This window comes from Mauremys reevesii, linkage group 8, assembly GCF_016161935.1.
Source record: "Mauremys reevesii isolate NIE-2019 linkage group 8, ASM1616193v1, whole genome shotgun sequence".
Taxonomy (NCBI): Eukaryota; Metazoa; Chordata; order Testudines; family Geoemydidae; genus Mauremys; species Mauremys reevesii.
In genome coordinates this window covers 8,530,752-8,546,592 of record NC_052630.1, presented here as the reverse complement: position 1 = coordinate 8,546,592, position 15,841 = coordinate 8,530,752, and the positions used below count along the sequence as shown (strand labels likewise).

General features: G+C 43.7%; 1 long non-coding RNA gene across 1 annotated transcript in view; it reads right to left on the bottom strand.

The window, feature by feature from the left end:
* Positions 1–162: 162 nt before the first annotated feature.
* The window catches only part of LOC120370839, a 92,814-nt gene continuing 77,135 nt past the window's right edge, over positions 163–15,841 (bottom strand). Inside the window, exons 2-3 of the long non-coding RNA XR_005583985.1 lie at positions 1,394–1,454; positions 163–252 (exon numbers count right to left, since the gene is read on the bottom strand). This is a non-coding gene — a long non-coding RNA (uncharacterized LOC120370839). The remainder of the gene's footprint in view (positions 253–1,393; positions 1,455–15,841) is intronic.

Below are 15,841 nucleotides of genomic sequence, written 5' to 3'. Positions count from 1 at the left end.
GAGCTCCAGGGATCTTTAGTAATGTTTAGCTTGTTCTCTAATGAGATCAGATGGCCATCTCAGATTTAGCGGGGGAATTATATACAGGGTGGGGTGTACTAGTTCGAACGACCCAAGGCCTCACCCAAACTTCTGGCAACATTGCAAAGAAAGCCTGACCTTCTGAGGTTTCCTGTAGTCCAGTGACCTTTGGCCTGACCTTCTGAGGTTTCCTGTAGTCCAGTGACCTTATTGTCACATGCCTCAGCACGTCTTAAGAAATGCAAATACAGTGATAAAAGGTAGCCCTTTATTAATCTTTAAGGTTTGGTTTGAGGAAGAGGTCAAGCTTCCTCTACTGGCAAGGGAAAAGGCAAAGGGAAAGAAAAGGGATTTATGACTTTAAGTCCCACAGTGTGAACGCTCATGCCATGAAATCTTTCAGAGGAAGATGAAATTGCCATGTAAATGCAAGCCAAGGAAATTCTCCTGTACAGCATTTTCTTTTTAAAATTCCGGTCAGTTTTTAAATGAGGGTTAATCCACTACAGGACAGTTGTCAGTGAAATCCTGTTTGTGAATGCGGCACACATGCTTGAATGGCAGAAATAAGTTACAGTGTAGCAAGTGTAATCTCATTATACACCTGACAGAAAGCCAACAAAATAATAACTTGGCATGATTTGACTGGTTTTGCTTTTGTATGTTGCCTTCAGCAAGCAACGTAAAATATGTCTTCAGCAAGCTTTTGTTCCTCTCTCACTTTACAAGCAAGCAAAAGTGAAGAGATTGGAACAAATTCCTTTTAAGGGGAGGACAGAATTTTTATTTCTTAAAATATAGAAGGAATTGTTTAGGCTGCATTAGGAAAAAAACTTCTTCTAAATAAATCATTACTCCCCCCTCACATTATTTAAGATGTGATTGATTTGCTAGTCAGATTAAATATGATTATTGGATTAACTATCCAGGAGTCAGTGTCTGCCAGCTATGAATCATCAACATTCAGCAAGCAACCAAACATCAGGGTTAACCTTCCTAATCCTATAACGAGATCAGTTAGTCTGATAATTGTGGTGATCAGTGTTAGAACAGGGGAGTGGTTTGTTTTGAAAGTGACATCAGACTGCTGTAATGGTAAAGACGGATAACTGTCTGTCTCTTTGCCTTGAATGTTACACAACATAGGAAAAAAAAATCAGTGGGCACGGAAGAGCTCTGTGTAAATGTGAAAGCTTGTGTCTCTCACCAACCGAAGTTGGTCCAATCCACCCACCTTGTCTCTCTAATGTCCCAATTGGTCCCTTGCAGTAGTGTCAATTTTTAAGATACTGTAGTTTTGATCTCTTGACAACCTCTATATTTGGGCTCCTGGTTCTTTGAAAAAGCTACTTTGTGTAACCATAAATCTCACCAGATTCTTGGCCTTTCAGCATCCCTCAATCCTCCAAGTCTGTTCACTGTTGCAGTTGATGCTGCAGATGAGAAAAAAACATGAACGCTGAAGGTGAGATTGTGTGACACATAAACTAGATGGGGAAAGTCTGAACAGTGGCATAATGGTGATGGAGAGAGAGAGATTTCGAATGTTTGAATGAGCTTCCAGCTGACCTTCTGGAATTTATTCCAGGATTCTTCTTGCTGCATTTGCCAGCTATAAAAAGATACTGTAATGTGTTTGCTAATTTGTACCATCCGCTGCCTTTTACTGGATGGTTTCAGAGTAGTAGCCGTGTGAGTCTGTATCCGCAAAAAGAACAGGAGGACTTGTGGCACCTCTATTGCTTCTACAGTTAATGGAACTGAGATCAAATGGAGAAGTCAAGTGGGAGGAGCCGAAGATTTAAGTCTTGAGTTTTATCCCTGCTCTTGCCCATGAAGTCCATGGCACCAAAGCCATTATATTATAACATGGCCCACTCTCTCTCAGTCTCTCTTATTTTTTTTATTTAAATCTGCAATAAGTCCAGTGCTAAAGTGCAGACTTCAGTCATTTTTGTGGAAACAGATTGATGTTCCTTGGGACTTCACAGCAGGACCAAACAAGAGGAGAAACTGAACTGAGAAGAGAACTCTCCAGTTTTAACACACACATACACACTCTTCAAGAACAGCACAGAGCTCACAGATAATACGGCAAAGCAAATCATTATTATATTTTTTGGAGAAATTAAGGCCAGTCTCTAGTTACTGCCATTGTGAAAGTCCATCTCTAATATCAGAGGGGTAGCCGCGTCAGTCTGGATCTGTAAAAAGCGACAAAGAGTCCTGTGGCACCTTATAGACTAACAGACATATTGGAGCATAAGCTTTAGTGGGTGATTATTATTATTTTTAAGCTAAAAATGGCAACCGGAAGAGATTTGTTTGGAGGGAAAGGGGACTTTTCCATAATAAAATGTCCATTACACTGTATGATCAATCTGCTCGAGTTGCAAGCTAATACTTTTCCAAGTCATTCGTAGCTTCATGATGTGATTCAAAACTCTGCATGTCTCATGTAGGAATTGCTGAGTGAAGTTGTTCAATTATATTATGAAACGAACCAGACAAATATTGAGTGATTCATTTCCTTTCATCATTAGGAGCAGTTTATCATGCTTCCAGGTAAAATTAAAGCTCGTGCAATTATATAAAACAAAATCAATTTTTAAGAGTGAAAATGGACAGATCACATGTAATGATATGTCTCCTCAGTTCAGCTAGGTGGTTGTAGTAAACTAAGAAATTCAAGGTCTTCAGGGCAGGGATCATCTTTTGGTTGTGTGTTTGTAAGTGCCTAGCACAATAGGGCTACCATAACACCAGTAATACAGAATAATAATTCTCCTTCTATAGGTTCACTCTTTTTGGGTCCAATCCTGCGAGGTGCTGAGTGCCCTCAATGTTCATTTAACCTTTTGTGGCTTTCAGCGCGTAGGAGGTTGGAGCCTAGTGTTCACTCACACGGACAGAGGTCTTATAAGAAAAAAAATCTTATTACTTCTCTTCCCTCTTCTTTCCCCCTCCTCAGAAGAACGTACTGAGATGGCCATTCATATACAGTCAAATGAGAGCCATAATCCAGCTGCTTTGAGCAGCTCAGCTATTTTATCTCTCTGGAATTCCCCAAACATCCCCCCTTCTTCTGGCAGAAGGAGTTTGAGAAGTTTGTTTGTAGAGATGGTGACGTTTAGCGCACAATGTCCTTAACGTCATTCCAGCCATTAAATTACATGAAAAGCGTCACAGACTGCCAAAACTACGTTTTCTTTTCCCAGTTCATCATCTGGGCTTCATTCAGGTCAGCTCTGGTGCTGAACATGAAATCACATGTGAACACAGACCGTGGAGCTGTAATGATGACATTAACTATATCAGCTTGAGCTGTAATCTCACCAGCCAGCCAACCAGGTGTGGGGCAGATCAACACTGAAATGAGAGATCTAAGATAGATGTTGCAGGAAGTGGTGACAGCCTAGCAGAAATCACTCTTCCCTCTGAATCAGTATCATTTGAATGCCCCATCATGCGGTCAGGTCATGCTGTGCTGCTAAAGGTGCCAATTTTCCAATAAAATGTGGTCATCAAAGATATCATAGCACTTTTCATAAGACAAACGTGCTGAAACCCATGCCCTGATCAATGGGTCCTAGTATGTCAGAGGTCAGGGGCTCACCTGTAAAGTTCTGAGTCTGCAGAGAGCCCTCCTTTCCCAATTTCCAACTTCCACCTCTGGAAGTAACATGCTTGTCACCTCCTCTGAATTCCCCTCAGGGCTATGATACACTTCATTCTCAGTCCTAAGCTGTAGCATATCAGTCAATTTCCATAGAGCTAGTCAGAGTTAAGGCTGGGATTAGTCCTGTGCTCTCTAATTCTGTGTATGGGAGATATGGTCTAATGCTCTGAGCACAGGACTGGGAAGAAGGGTCTAATTCCAGCCCCTTGACCAATTCCTACTGTGGTGATGGACAAGTCAATTTATTATTTGTATTATAGCAGTGCCTAGAGGCTCCAATCTCTAGGAGTAGCACAAACGTAGGTTGGGCAAACTGCTGCACCCCATACTGATAATTACAGGGAGAGACAGTCCCTGCCCCAAAAAACCTACAATCTAAATAGACAAGATAGACAAAGAAAATATTATCAGTTCCAATTTACAGGTGAGAAACAAGCACAGACACATTAAGTGATTTCCCCAAGGTCACACAAGAAATCTGTAGAAGAACCAAGGCATAAACCTAGGTCTTCTGTGCCCCGCTCCAGTCCCTCAACCACAAGACCATTCTGCTTCCTTCCTGCATTTTGCCACTTTGGCCAACTGCATCTCCAGCTGCAAAATGGCGATATCATCATAATCTACTTTTTTTACGGATGTCGCAAGTATTAATGTTCTCGAATCCTATTGAAATACTAAGTATTACTAATATATAACGGGTACCCCAATGGAAAGTTTACACCTGCTCTCTTGAACTAGTAAAATCAGACTGATTTTTTATTTTAATGGATTTGCCATGACAATAGCATCTTTCATCTAAAAATGAATCTAAATTTTTATCAAAGCTAAGTAAAATGCAAATCACTGAGGCTCTGCTATTTTGGAGAATGATCATTAGGAGTTGACAAACAATCCACTCCATATCTGAGAGAGCTTGTCACAACAGACATTACCCACACACACAGCATGTTAAGAATTTCTTTTCTCCCCCTGTACAGCCCATGGAGAATTATCATCTTTGCAGTGTTTCTTGGGATGTACTGCTGCTCAATCATGCATGCAACTTTGAAATGGCATCACAAGTTCTTCCTGGAGTTCTTCACTCGAACGTTGCCTTTGTTCAAAATATACAATAGAAAATAGATGCTAATGAGAAAATAAATGCATGGCACAACCTTTAGAAGCGGGATTGCTAAAGCCATCGCTCTGCCTCAGGCAATAATTCCAAGCAGAAATAGACCATACCTGAAAAATATATTGCCTGGTGCAGATCAGCAAGCATTGATTGTGTGTTTTTCTCTGGATTACCTCCAATACCATAAATATGTTTTTTTTATAAAGTTTGTTTTTAAAGTGAATCATTTTCCTTTTAAAGCAGCAAAGAGTCCTGTGGCACCTTATAGACTAACAGACATATTGGAGCATGAGCTTTCGTGGGTGAATACCCACTTCGTCGGACATGCATCCAACGAAGTGGGTATTTACCCAAGAAAGCTCATGCTCCAATACGTCTGTTAGTCTATAAGGTGCCACAGGACTCTTTGCTGCTTTTACAGACCCAGACTAACATGGCTACCCCTCTGATACCATTTTCCTTTTAGACAACAGAAACAATTGTCTGAAGTGCAGGAAATAAAGTGTCCATTGCAGTCAAGGTAGCTCCCCATCGAGCAACCCATTTAAGTGGGTTGGGACTAGTTACGCATGCTGGTCATCAAGGGCCAGAGCTTGCCAACACTTACACGTATGCTTAACTTCATGCATAGCAGCAGGTTCACTGAAGTCAACGGGTCAGCTCACGTGTGAAGTTCAGCATGTGTGTAAGCATTTTGGATCAGGGCCTATCTGGTGGGTATCTAGGTATGGTCATATTCCAGTAACTCTAGCTGTTTTGTCACTTCCTCGTGTGGGCAAAACTGTCATTGATGTAATCAATTGCACTAGGTGCCTAACTTCCTTATGTGCTCCTAGTAACAGTGTGATGCGGTGACCCTGCTGCTGAGCAAGCCAACTTCAGTGGGAGGTTGCCTGTGCAGGGACTGCAGATTAGACTTGCATCTTGCAGAGGATGATAGGTAAAGGTGTATCTCAATGGCCCAATTCTGCAGTCTTTAATCTGTTACCTGAACTAAAGCAAACAGTTCTCTGCAGTCTTTACTCAGGCAGAGGTACCCTTGAAAGATCACAGGATTGCGATCCATGGAGGAATTTTAGAGATTTGAAAAAATGTCCGACCCCCTCCCCCCCATCTCTCATGTGATCTTCTCTCTCTGGGTTGTGGCAGGTTGTTGTTGTTTTTGTAAATAATCTAATCTAGGTCAAGTTAATGCAGCTCATGATTATTTTGGATTTTCTCTTCCACTCACTGCACTCAACCCACCCACCCCTTTCAAAAGTAGTAGCTATTAGACACAACTAATCCAAGATCATTGGTAATCAACTAGGCAACACATGGCAGAACGGACCTCATTAGAGGACTTTGTCTAGGAGTTCAATAATAAAGAAGCCACAGGCAGTATGTATAAATGCCTCAGTTCCTGGTGATTTCTATCAACGTTAGCGATAAAAGGTCCAGTGAGAAGAGGAGGTGCCTCATTTTCTCAGTGGGGCTCAATACAGGAGTAAAGGGATGAAATTGTATGGCCTTTGTTGTACCTGAGGTCAGGCTAGATGAGCTAATGGTTCCTTCTGGCCTTAAAAATCTATGAATTTGGAATCAATATGGGAGAAATAAGTGATCAAATGGGTCCCATTCATCTGTGGTGGAATTGGACTCAATGGCCATTCACCGTGGGTGTGTTTGGCCTACCCTCTTCACAACTTTCCAGCACTAGCTCTTAAACAGAGACTCGAGATAGAGAGGTTTGCCCAAGTCCATACAGGAAGTCTATTTGCAGTCCCAATGTCCTGGCTCCCATTCCTGTGCTTTAATAAAAAAAAATCCTCATTCCTCCCCGCTCCAAACTAAATAAACAAACCAAAAGAGGCATCAGTAAATGTTTGGAGGACGTCGTTTGGCCATGTGCTATGCAACATTTCTGACCTTGCTGTAGTACATTTCAGATGCAAAGCTGAAATCCTAACTAGGAACGGTGAGCTGAAACCTTTTAGAAGTGAGTTCTCACCAAGGAACCCTGGGTAAGGAGTGCTATATCTTTCCCTACCCCAATATTCTAGGTAACTGTGCGATTTATTTTCGGATTGCCACAGTTCTATTAATGCTAAAATGCTTTATTCCCTGCGTATCATCCTTAAATATGCCCTGAACAATTAACTGTTCTAAAATATCCAGAGCCTAGAACAGACAAAATATATATTTGTGGAAGAAGAGCTTTAAGAAATCCAGGGAACATTAGATACACATCGTGCACATTTTAAAATGTAAGATTGAGGATAATTGCTTTAATGTGCAACTTTCAATCACTGTTCACCCTACTGAGTTTTCCCATGGATTTCTGTTTGAGTAATGGAGTAATGACAGCATTACAGCTTGTAGTAGACTGAATCATTACAGAATCATTATCAAGGCATTACTCTTGCAATTAGTAATAAGTCCCACATTTATCGTCAAACAAGTCATGCTTTCCCTATTAATGTAATTCCCCCCTCTATGGGTACAGAAGAAGAGAATACCCTCATCTCTCTGTTTGAATATACCTCTCTGCCTCTCACTTAAACAGTTCCTAATTCTCTGTTCTCAAAGAGCAAATTGTCTAGTCAGATAATGCACAAGAATTGAACTATATGATCTGTCAGGTTACCAGTCAGGTAAAAAGTGAATATCTCATGTTTGACCTGGTTCTACCATGTATTCTAAATGGAAATCATGTCCTTCAGATGAATGTACAACAGGAGAGGAATGACAACTGAGAACAGAACCGAGATTATTCTGTCTAGTATTTAGCCAGTTGTTTGCTATCGGCCCCTTACTCACATTAATGAGCAAATACTCACTGGAGGATTCTCACGGATATCAATGGGATACTCCTACAAATAACTACTCAGCAACAGGGCCTGATCCAAAGCCTGTGTAAGTAGTAAGGGGTAACGATTTGGCCCTGTGTATTCGGTGGATGGTTTCTCTTGTTCTTTGGAATACTTTATTCATCATCATGGTCCTGGAGCCAGAGCAGAGATGCTTCCAATACTCTGCAATACATGCATTCTAGGGATGGTCGTCTCTTCTCAAGGTAGTTCCAGGCAATAAGACTTCCTCTCTGCAGCCTGCCTCTATTGCATTTACCATTGTGTCACAAAGGATCTCACTATGGAAGTGATATCAGGGACATTTATTTCCGCGGCCACTGGGAGCTGTGAGCGGCCATCCCTGCGGATGCTCAGGTAAACAAAGCATCTCATGACCCGCCGGGGCTTACCCTGAACAAGCCGCGAAACAAGTTTGGGAAGCCCTGCATTGAATAATTTGTAACTGGATGATTTATATAAACGTAAGGGTTGGAAGATTTTGCCAACCAAGATGAGTGTAAAAATTTAGTATCCAATTAAAAGCCATGCCTCCACCACACTGCTTCTCTGTCTTTCTTTCAGCCAAAAAAACCACACCAATCAACTAACTCTCCCAAATGTGTGTACACACACACACACACACACACACACACACACACACACACACTTTTCATAAATGCAGTTAGCCCAAAATGAGTTACATGGCACAGGAAAGAGTGTTTTTAGGTAGACACGAGATCATATGTTTTGAAAAGCCATTTTTTGCTTCCATTTGTACAGTCTCCCAAAAGAGGCAGGACATGAAATTTTTACATTAGTAATTCCAACACGCCAGAAAGAGAAAACGCTCGTTTGAGACCAAGTGATGATTTTCATTGTTTGGTATATAATTTAGTCCCAGTCTTCTTGCTTGCTGTCCTTAATATTATTCATAATTACAGACAAGCCTCTTGCCCTTCTTGTTGAGCAAACAACGTTCTCCAGCCCGAAAGTGTTGATATAACGCAATGGTGAAGGGCATACCCCAAAAACGATTAATGCCACAAGTAGAAATTTAGTCCCTGAATTACATGTACAAATGCACGTGCAGCTTGCTTGCTAGGAACATCTCATTCTTGGATGATTCTAACTCATTGTGCTTTGTGCAGCCCTGAGGTCAGGTGCGTTTGCGGCTATGAGTTAGGGAAAGCGCTTGGCATCCATCCAGTCAAAGTAAAACAAAACACACCCAGCGCCTGCAGTGCAGATTTGTTCTCAGAGAATGCTCCTGCAGATTATAGCAAACCAAGGGTCTGATCCTGAAATCAGACTCCTGCAGACTCTAGATACTTCTGTGGGGTCTCTGCTCACAGAGAGGCGAATGCAGGATTGGGGCCCAAATCAGCAGGGAGCTACCACTATTATCTCTCTGAAAGAAAAGCAATATTCATATGGGTTACATACACTCTGTTCAGAGCCCACTGGAGTCAGTGGAAAGACTGGGAGTTGATGTCAGTGTGCTTTGGATCAGGGTGTCTCTCGCCTTAAATGATTACTAATGCCCCAGTCCTGCAAAGATTTACGTACAGACCTTATACATTGGCTCCAGTAGGACTATTCATAGTGAATAAAGTTAAGCATGCATGTAAGTCTTTGCAAGATTGGAGCCTTGGATTGTAAGCTCCTGGAGGCAGGGAGCATCTCTGTTATATGTCTGTACAACACTTAACTCAGCAGGGCTGGGTGAGTTGAGCCCTATTGCAATACAAATAATAAATAAAATCATATTTCACTATTCTTCCCCTAACGTGTGTGGCATAGCAAGAGAACTTGTCAAAGAAAGGTGCATCAGTTTTGACGTTTTAATAAGAATACAGAGACTGACCTGCAGCATTGAAGTAGGTCAGGTGTCAGTTAGGATGCAATGTGAAACTCCAGTATTCAGGGTGCAGGTAATTCCCCCCCTTAGCCCTCTATCTCTAGAATGAGAACAGAAGTTCATTTTTTCTTGCCCCACTAAATGGACTAAATTATCCCCAAAGCTGTGTCCCTAGTCTCTGTTTGCCAGAAGCTGGGAATGGGTGACAGCGGGTGGATCACTTGATGATGACCTGTTCTGTGCATTCCCTCTGGGGCACCTGGCATTGGCCACGGTTAGAAGACAGGATATTGGGCTAGATGGACCTTTGGTCTGACCCAGTATGTTCTTATGTTAAGAGACTAAGATCAAAGTGTTCTGAAATGAAGCCAATTTGTTAGAAAGTTGAGAGATCCTATTAAACTGGAAGTCTGGACTTCTGGAGTAACTCGGGGTGGGGTGGGGTGTCACAGCATAACTAGGTAGGTGTACCTCCAACACTGCACCCTGCATCAACATTGGGAATAAAACTACTCTTACATCTTCTGTCTCTCTTCTGCTGTCAAAGTCTATGCCTGCCCGTTAGCATCGGAGCATTTCAGAGAATCACCTCCGAGTCAAATGTCCAACACTGTCAGCAAATTCCCTTCTCTCTTTCACTTGCTCCTGTTTTATCTTCCTGACATTCTCTGAAGTCAAAGGGCCACATCCTTGGCTTCATGACAGCTGTTCTGAATCATGAAGGCAGCAGACAGGAGTCATAATGCCAGCTGGACTGGACAGGGAAGCATCCCCACAGTAAGGGGTTCCCTCAATGGCATAGAGCCGCCGTGGGGGCTTCTGTTTGCCACTTCCAGCCTTTGCGGATGATCTGGTGGGTAGCACGCTGGACTAGCAACCAGGGTTTGAGTCCCTGCACTGTCAGAGACTTTGTTCAGTAACTTTGGGCAAGTCAATTGACTGCATCTGTAAAACAGGGGACAGCACTTGCTTATTCACAGGGGTACTGGGTGAGGATTAAATCCACAACTGATTGGATCCAGTTACTATGGTGATGAAAACCATACACAGTTAGGTAGGCCTAGGCATGTGGCCAGGGCATTTATTGCCAGCAAAAATGAATTAAAACATGATCTTCAGTCAGCATAACTAGAAATTAAATAAATGTGAAAGGCAAATATAGAGGGAGATTTCCTCCTTCGGTACATAAAAAAAATCCTTCTCCAAATGGGTTCCAGTGGATTAAGAGAACATGACTGTATGTAACTTATTTTCTTGAATCTCACATTCTACCTCATGGTAGAAAGATCCTGTGTAGCTAAGTTGTTTGTGAGCAGAAAAACCTTCTTGGCATTTCACTTCACTTATCTGTGCCAGCCTCATGCCCTCAGACATGTCCAGACCGGGGGTAGCCTATAAAAATAATTGGTGTGGATTGATGCACACACAACAGAGCTATTTTAAGTCTCACGTTTGCACTGGGGCTGGGAGGCAAGCTTCAGGCCACAAGCGCAGGAACGTCTCGTGTCAAACCTGGAAGACGAAGGCAGCTGCGGAGCATAATTCATGGTGAAGCCGTAGAAAATTCCATGTCTTTTCAGTACTGAAAATGAGACTATGGCTAGAATGTACACTTCTTACACCAAAATAGGGAATTTAATGATCGAGGAAGGTATGTGCAGCTTCAGTCTTCTTCTTCCACATGCCTAGGGTGGTGCCTTTTTAAAGTGTTGTGTTGCCGTGGTAGTTTGTGGATAATTTGGCTATAGGGGTGAGAGAGCGCTTGGGCAAGGGGTTATATGGGACCAAGATACTAAGATGGTCATTGTATCCCAAGTAAAGACAGGTTAGCTACCTGCTCAGCCGATCAGATCAGGCAGCACACACACAAAGTACACGTACCTGAGCTATTTAAACAACATTCTTTACTACAGGAGCAATTGTGTGCTTTTTTTTGCAACAAATCAGTAACAACTGACTGAACAAAAAAAAAAAAAAAAAAATCCTGTGTGGTGAGTGCTGAGTACCGTCCACTCACTTCAGCTGTGGTTTAAGGTTAGAGTCCCTTTAGAGGAGAGGGGGCTTAGGGATTCTTCTCTCTTCTTTAGCATCTGGGTTGGGGTTTAAACCAAGAAACTAAACTGAAAAAAAAAAGCTTGGGGTTTTTCAGGTCTGGAGCCACACTTCGTGACTCAGGCCCATTTTCTGTTATTGACTTAAAGGAAGCAATGACAATTTACACCAGCTGAGGATCTGATCCTATGGGCCTAATTCTGATCTCCCACCAGTAGCAGTCAGAGGTACCTGGAATTCAGTGGAATTACATCAGTGTGAGAGACACAAGACTCAGACCCTGTATGAGATCTCCTGCCAAGCTTTTAACAACAGAGTTTGGAAGATTTATTATTTGTATGATGGTAGCACCCAGGGGCCCCAAACAGGATTGGGGCCTGTCACTGGGGTTCCAATGCCAGGGCACCCCCTAAGCCTTGGGCCAGGCCCTGGCACTCACCCAGGAATCTGCTCTGCGATGTCCGGATGTTTCAGGACACCAGTCCAGTCTTAAGAGGCTCGGCCTTCTGGCTGTGCTCCGGCTAGTCTGTCCCCGCCAGGAGTGGTTTATAAACAAACACAAGCAAATCATCCCAGAGATGGAATAGGCTTCCAAGGGAGACGTGGAATCTCCATCACTGGAGGGTTTTTAAGACCAGGTTGGACAAACACCTGTCCACGATGGGCTAGGTTTATTTGGTCCGGCCTCAGCGCAGGGGGCTGGGTTGATGACTTCTCAAGCAAGGTCCTTTCCAGCCCTGTATTTCTATGATTCTATGTAGTAAAGCTCTCTTCCCTCAGCAGGCTTCTGTAAAGCTGTGAGCCCAGCCAGGCTCACTGGCGAGGGTAAAGGTAGTCCCAACACCAGGGGATCCACAAGCGGTCTTCCCTCCCTTCAGGGCGGAGTTGCTGAGCAGTGCTCAGCCGAGGCGTTCCCGCCTCTAGCCAGTCCTTTCTCCAGGAGCTGAGGAGTGGAGCAGTCCTCTCCTCTCCGCTCGGAGCTGGACTTCTCCCTTTTAAGCTCCTCTCTCCAATTCTGACCTCTCTCACCTGTGTGGCAGAGCAGGGCACTTGAGACCATATTAGCTCGTTAACCCTATGTTGCCCAGCGTGGGGTTTGTATACCCCATCAAAAGGCTCCATTGAGCTAGGTTCTGTGTAAAGTTATAGCACGACATGGCCACCCTCCCAGACAGCTTGCACATCAACCCAAGACATGAAGCAAACAAGGTTTGCACCCTTCAGGCACAGCTACCCCAGGCTGGGAGGTACGACTGCCAGGGCAGGCAGACATGCATGTGCTAGCCCTGCTCGAGCTAATGCCTGACAATAGCAGCATGGCTGTGACGGCTACCCATCTATCTACATACTCAGAGGAACAGGGCTAGACCCAGTCACTGCTTGTGCCACGGCAGCCGCGCTGCTATTTTTAGCTAGTGTGCGTTTGCCTATGTGAGCCGGGAATCACACCTCACAGCTGCTGTGTAGACAGACCCAACGAGGGGATGCGGGAGGGCAACAGAAACAGGAACATGTTTGCAGGGGTTAGCTACAAAACATGCCTAACCTGATAGGTCTGCAACATTTACAATTTTAAGTATATATACACACCTAGATAGCAGCAGCAGCAATCCCTTATAAACTACGAACCCTCATAAATGCATCTTAAACAAACCGCTTTGATTTGACCTGTATAAAGTTCAAAAAGTCTTTTACAGGCTCCCATTACAGGTTGTTTTACAGTACAAGTAATGGAGCAGAAAAGTGCAGGAAAGACAGAGGAGTTAACTCAAAGCAGTTATTCAAATACATGTACCGATCAGTTTCACCTCCATTAAGGTGGAAGGGTTTTTTGGTTTTTTTTTGGGCCATTCACCCTTTTTGTGATTCACATTGTGGACCAGATTCTCGGTTGGTGCATATCAAATAGCTTTGTTGATTTCTATACAACCACAGCACTTAGAATCTGACAATTTTGTTACCCCTTTTTGACCCAAGTGGTTAGCCAAAATTCAGGGTGCTGCAAGATGTGTCGGTTAGCAGGAGGAATTAATACCAGCTTTCATCATCTTTGATACAATCTGTTTATTTACAAAGAACGCATGAAGTCCTGTTTCACCACACAGCAGGAAACAGTTTCTTTGCTCACAACCTCATGCCTCTTTCTAACCATCAGCCAGCCCAAAATCTCCCTCTCTTAGCTTTTGCTCAGGGGCAAACTACCAGTACTTCTGTGGCTTCTGGTTCTCTCTGCTTTTCTGGCCTATCTTTCACCGACCTATAAACCTTCACAAAACAATACCCAGTGAAACCCCTCCCCCTATGTGTGTCTGTGTTTGGTGTAGAAGCTGCTATTGTTTCAACTATGTGGTTCTATAATGGAACTTAATTGTTCCTTACATTTATCCCCAACTAAATGGCAGTTGTTGCACCCACTGGATTCAGCAGCAAAGAATCCTGTGGCACCTTATAGACTAACAGACGTTTTGCAGCATGAGCTTTCGTGGGTGAATGCCCACTTCGTCGGATGCAAGAGTGGAAATTTCCAGGGGCAGGTAAATATAAGCAAGCAAGAAGCAAGCTAGAGATAACGAGGTTAGATCAATCAGGGAGGATGAGGCCCTGTTCTAGCAGTTAAGGTGTGAAAACCAAGGGAGGAGAAACTGGTTCTGTAGTTGGCAAGCCATTCACAGTCTTTGTTTAATTCTAAACTGATGGTGTCAAATTTGCAAATGAACTGAAGCTCAGCAGTTTCTCTTAGAAGTCTGGTCCTAAAGTTTTTTTGCTGGAGGATGGCCACCTTAAGATCTGCTATTGTGTGGCCAGGGAGGTTGAAGTGTTCTCCTACAGGTTTTTGTATATTGCCATTCCTAATGTCTGATTTGTGTCCATTTATCCTTTTCCTTAGAGACTGTCCAGTTTGGCCGATGTACATAGCAGAAGGGCATTGCTGGCATACATGCTGGCATATGATGGCATATATAACATTGGTGGATGTGCAGGTGAATGAACCAGTGATGGTGTGGCTGATCTGGTTAGGTCCTGTGATGGTGTTGCTGGTGTAGATATGTGGGCAGAGTTGGCATCGAGGTTTGTTGCATGGATTGGTTCCTGAGCTAGAGTTACTATGGTGCGGTGTGCAGTTACTGGTGAGAATATGCTTCAGGTTGGCAGGTTGTCTGTGGGCGAGGACTGGCCTGCCACCCAAGGCCTGTGAAAGTGTGGGATCATTGTCCAGGATGGGTTGTAGATCCCTGATGATGCGTTGGAGGGGTTTGAGCTGGGGACTGTATGTGATGGCCAGTGGAGTCCTGTTGGTTTCTTTCTTGGGTTTGTCTTGTAGTAGGAGGCTTCTGGGTACACGTCTGGCTCTGTTGATCTGTTTCCTTATTTCCTCGTGCGGGTACTGTAGTTTTGAGAATGCTTGGTGGAGATTTTCTAGGTGTTGGTCTCTGTCTGCGGGGTTAGAGCAGATACGGTTGTACCTCAGTGCTTGGCTGTAGACAATGGATCTTGTGGTGTGTCCGGGATGGAAGCTGGAGGCATGAAGGTAGGCATAGCGGTCAGTAGGTTTTCGGTATAGGGTGGTGTTAATGTGACCATCACTTATTAGCACCGTGGTGTCTAGGAAGTGGACCTCCCATGTAGATTGGTCCAGGCTGAGATTGATGGAGGGGTGGAAGCTGTTGAAATCGTGGTGGAATTTTTCCAGAGTCTCCTTCCCATCGGTCCAGATGATGAAGATGTCATCAATGTAGCGTAGGTAGAGAAGGGGTGTGAGTGGACGGGAGCTGAGGAAGCGTTGTTTCAGGTCAGCCATAAAAATATTGGCATATTGTGGGGCCATGCAGGTGCCCATAGCGGTGCCACTGATCTGGAGATATATATTGTCATCAAATTTGAAATAGTTGTGTGTGAGGATAAAGGCACAGAGCTCAGCAACCAGTTGTGCTGTGGCATCATCAGGAATACTGTTCCTGACAGCTTGTATTCCATCAGCGTGTGGGATGTTTGTGTAGAGAGCCTCTACATCCATGGTGGCTAGGATGGTGTTTTCTGGAAGGTCACCAATGCATTGTAGTTTCCTCAGGAAATCAGTAGTGTCACGGAGATAGCTGGGAGTGCTGGTGGCGTAGGGTCTGAGCAGAGAGTCCACATATCCAGACAGTCCTTCAGTGAGAGTTCCAATGCCCGAGATGATAGGGCGTCCAGGATTTCCGGGTTTGTGGATCTTGGGTAGTAGATAGAATAACCCTGGTCGGGGCTCTAGGGTATGTTGATTTGTTCTGGTGTTAGTGTAGGAGTGT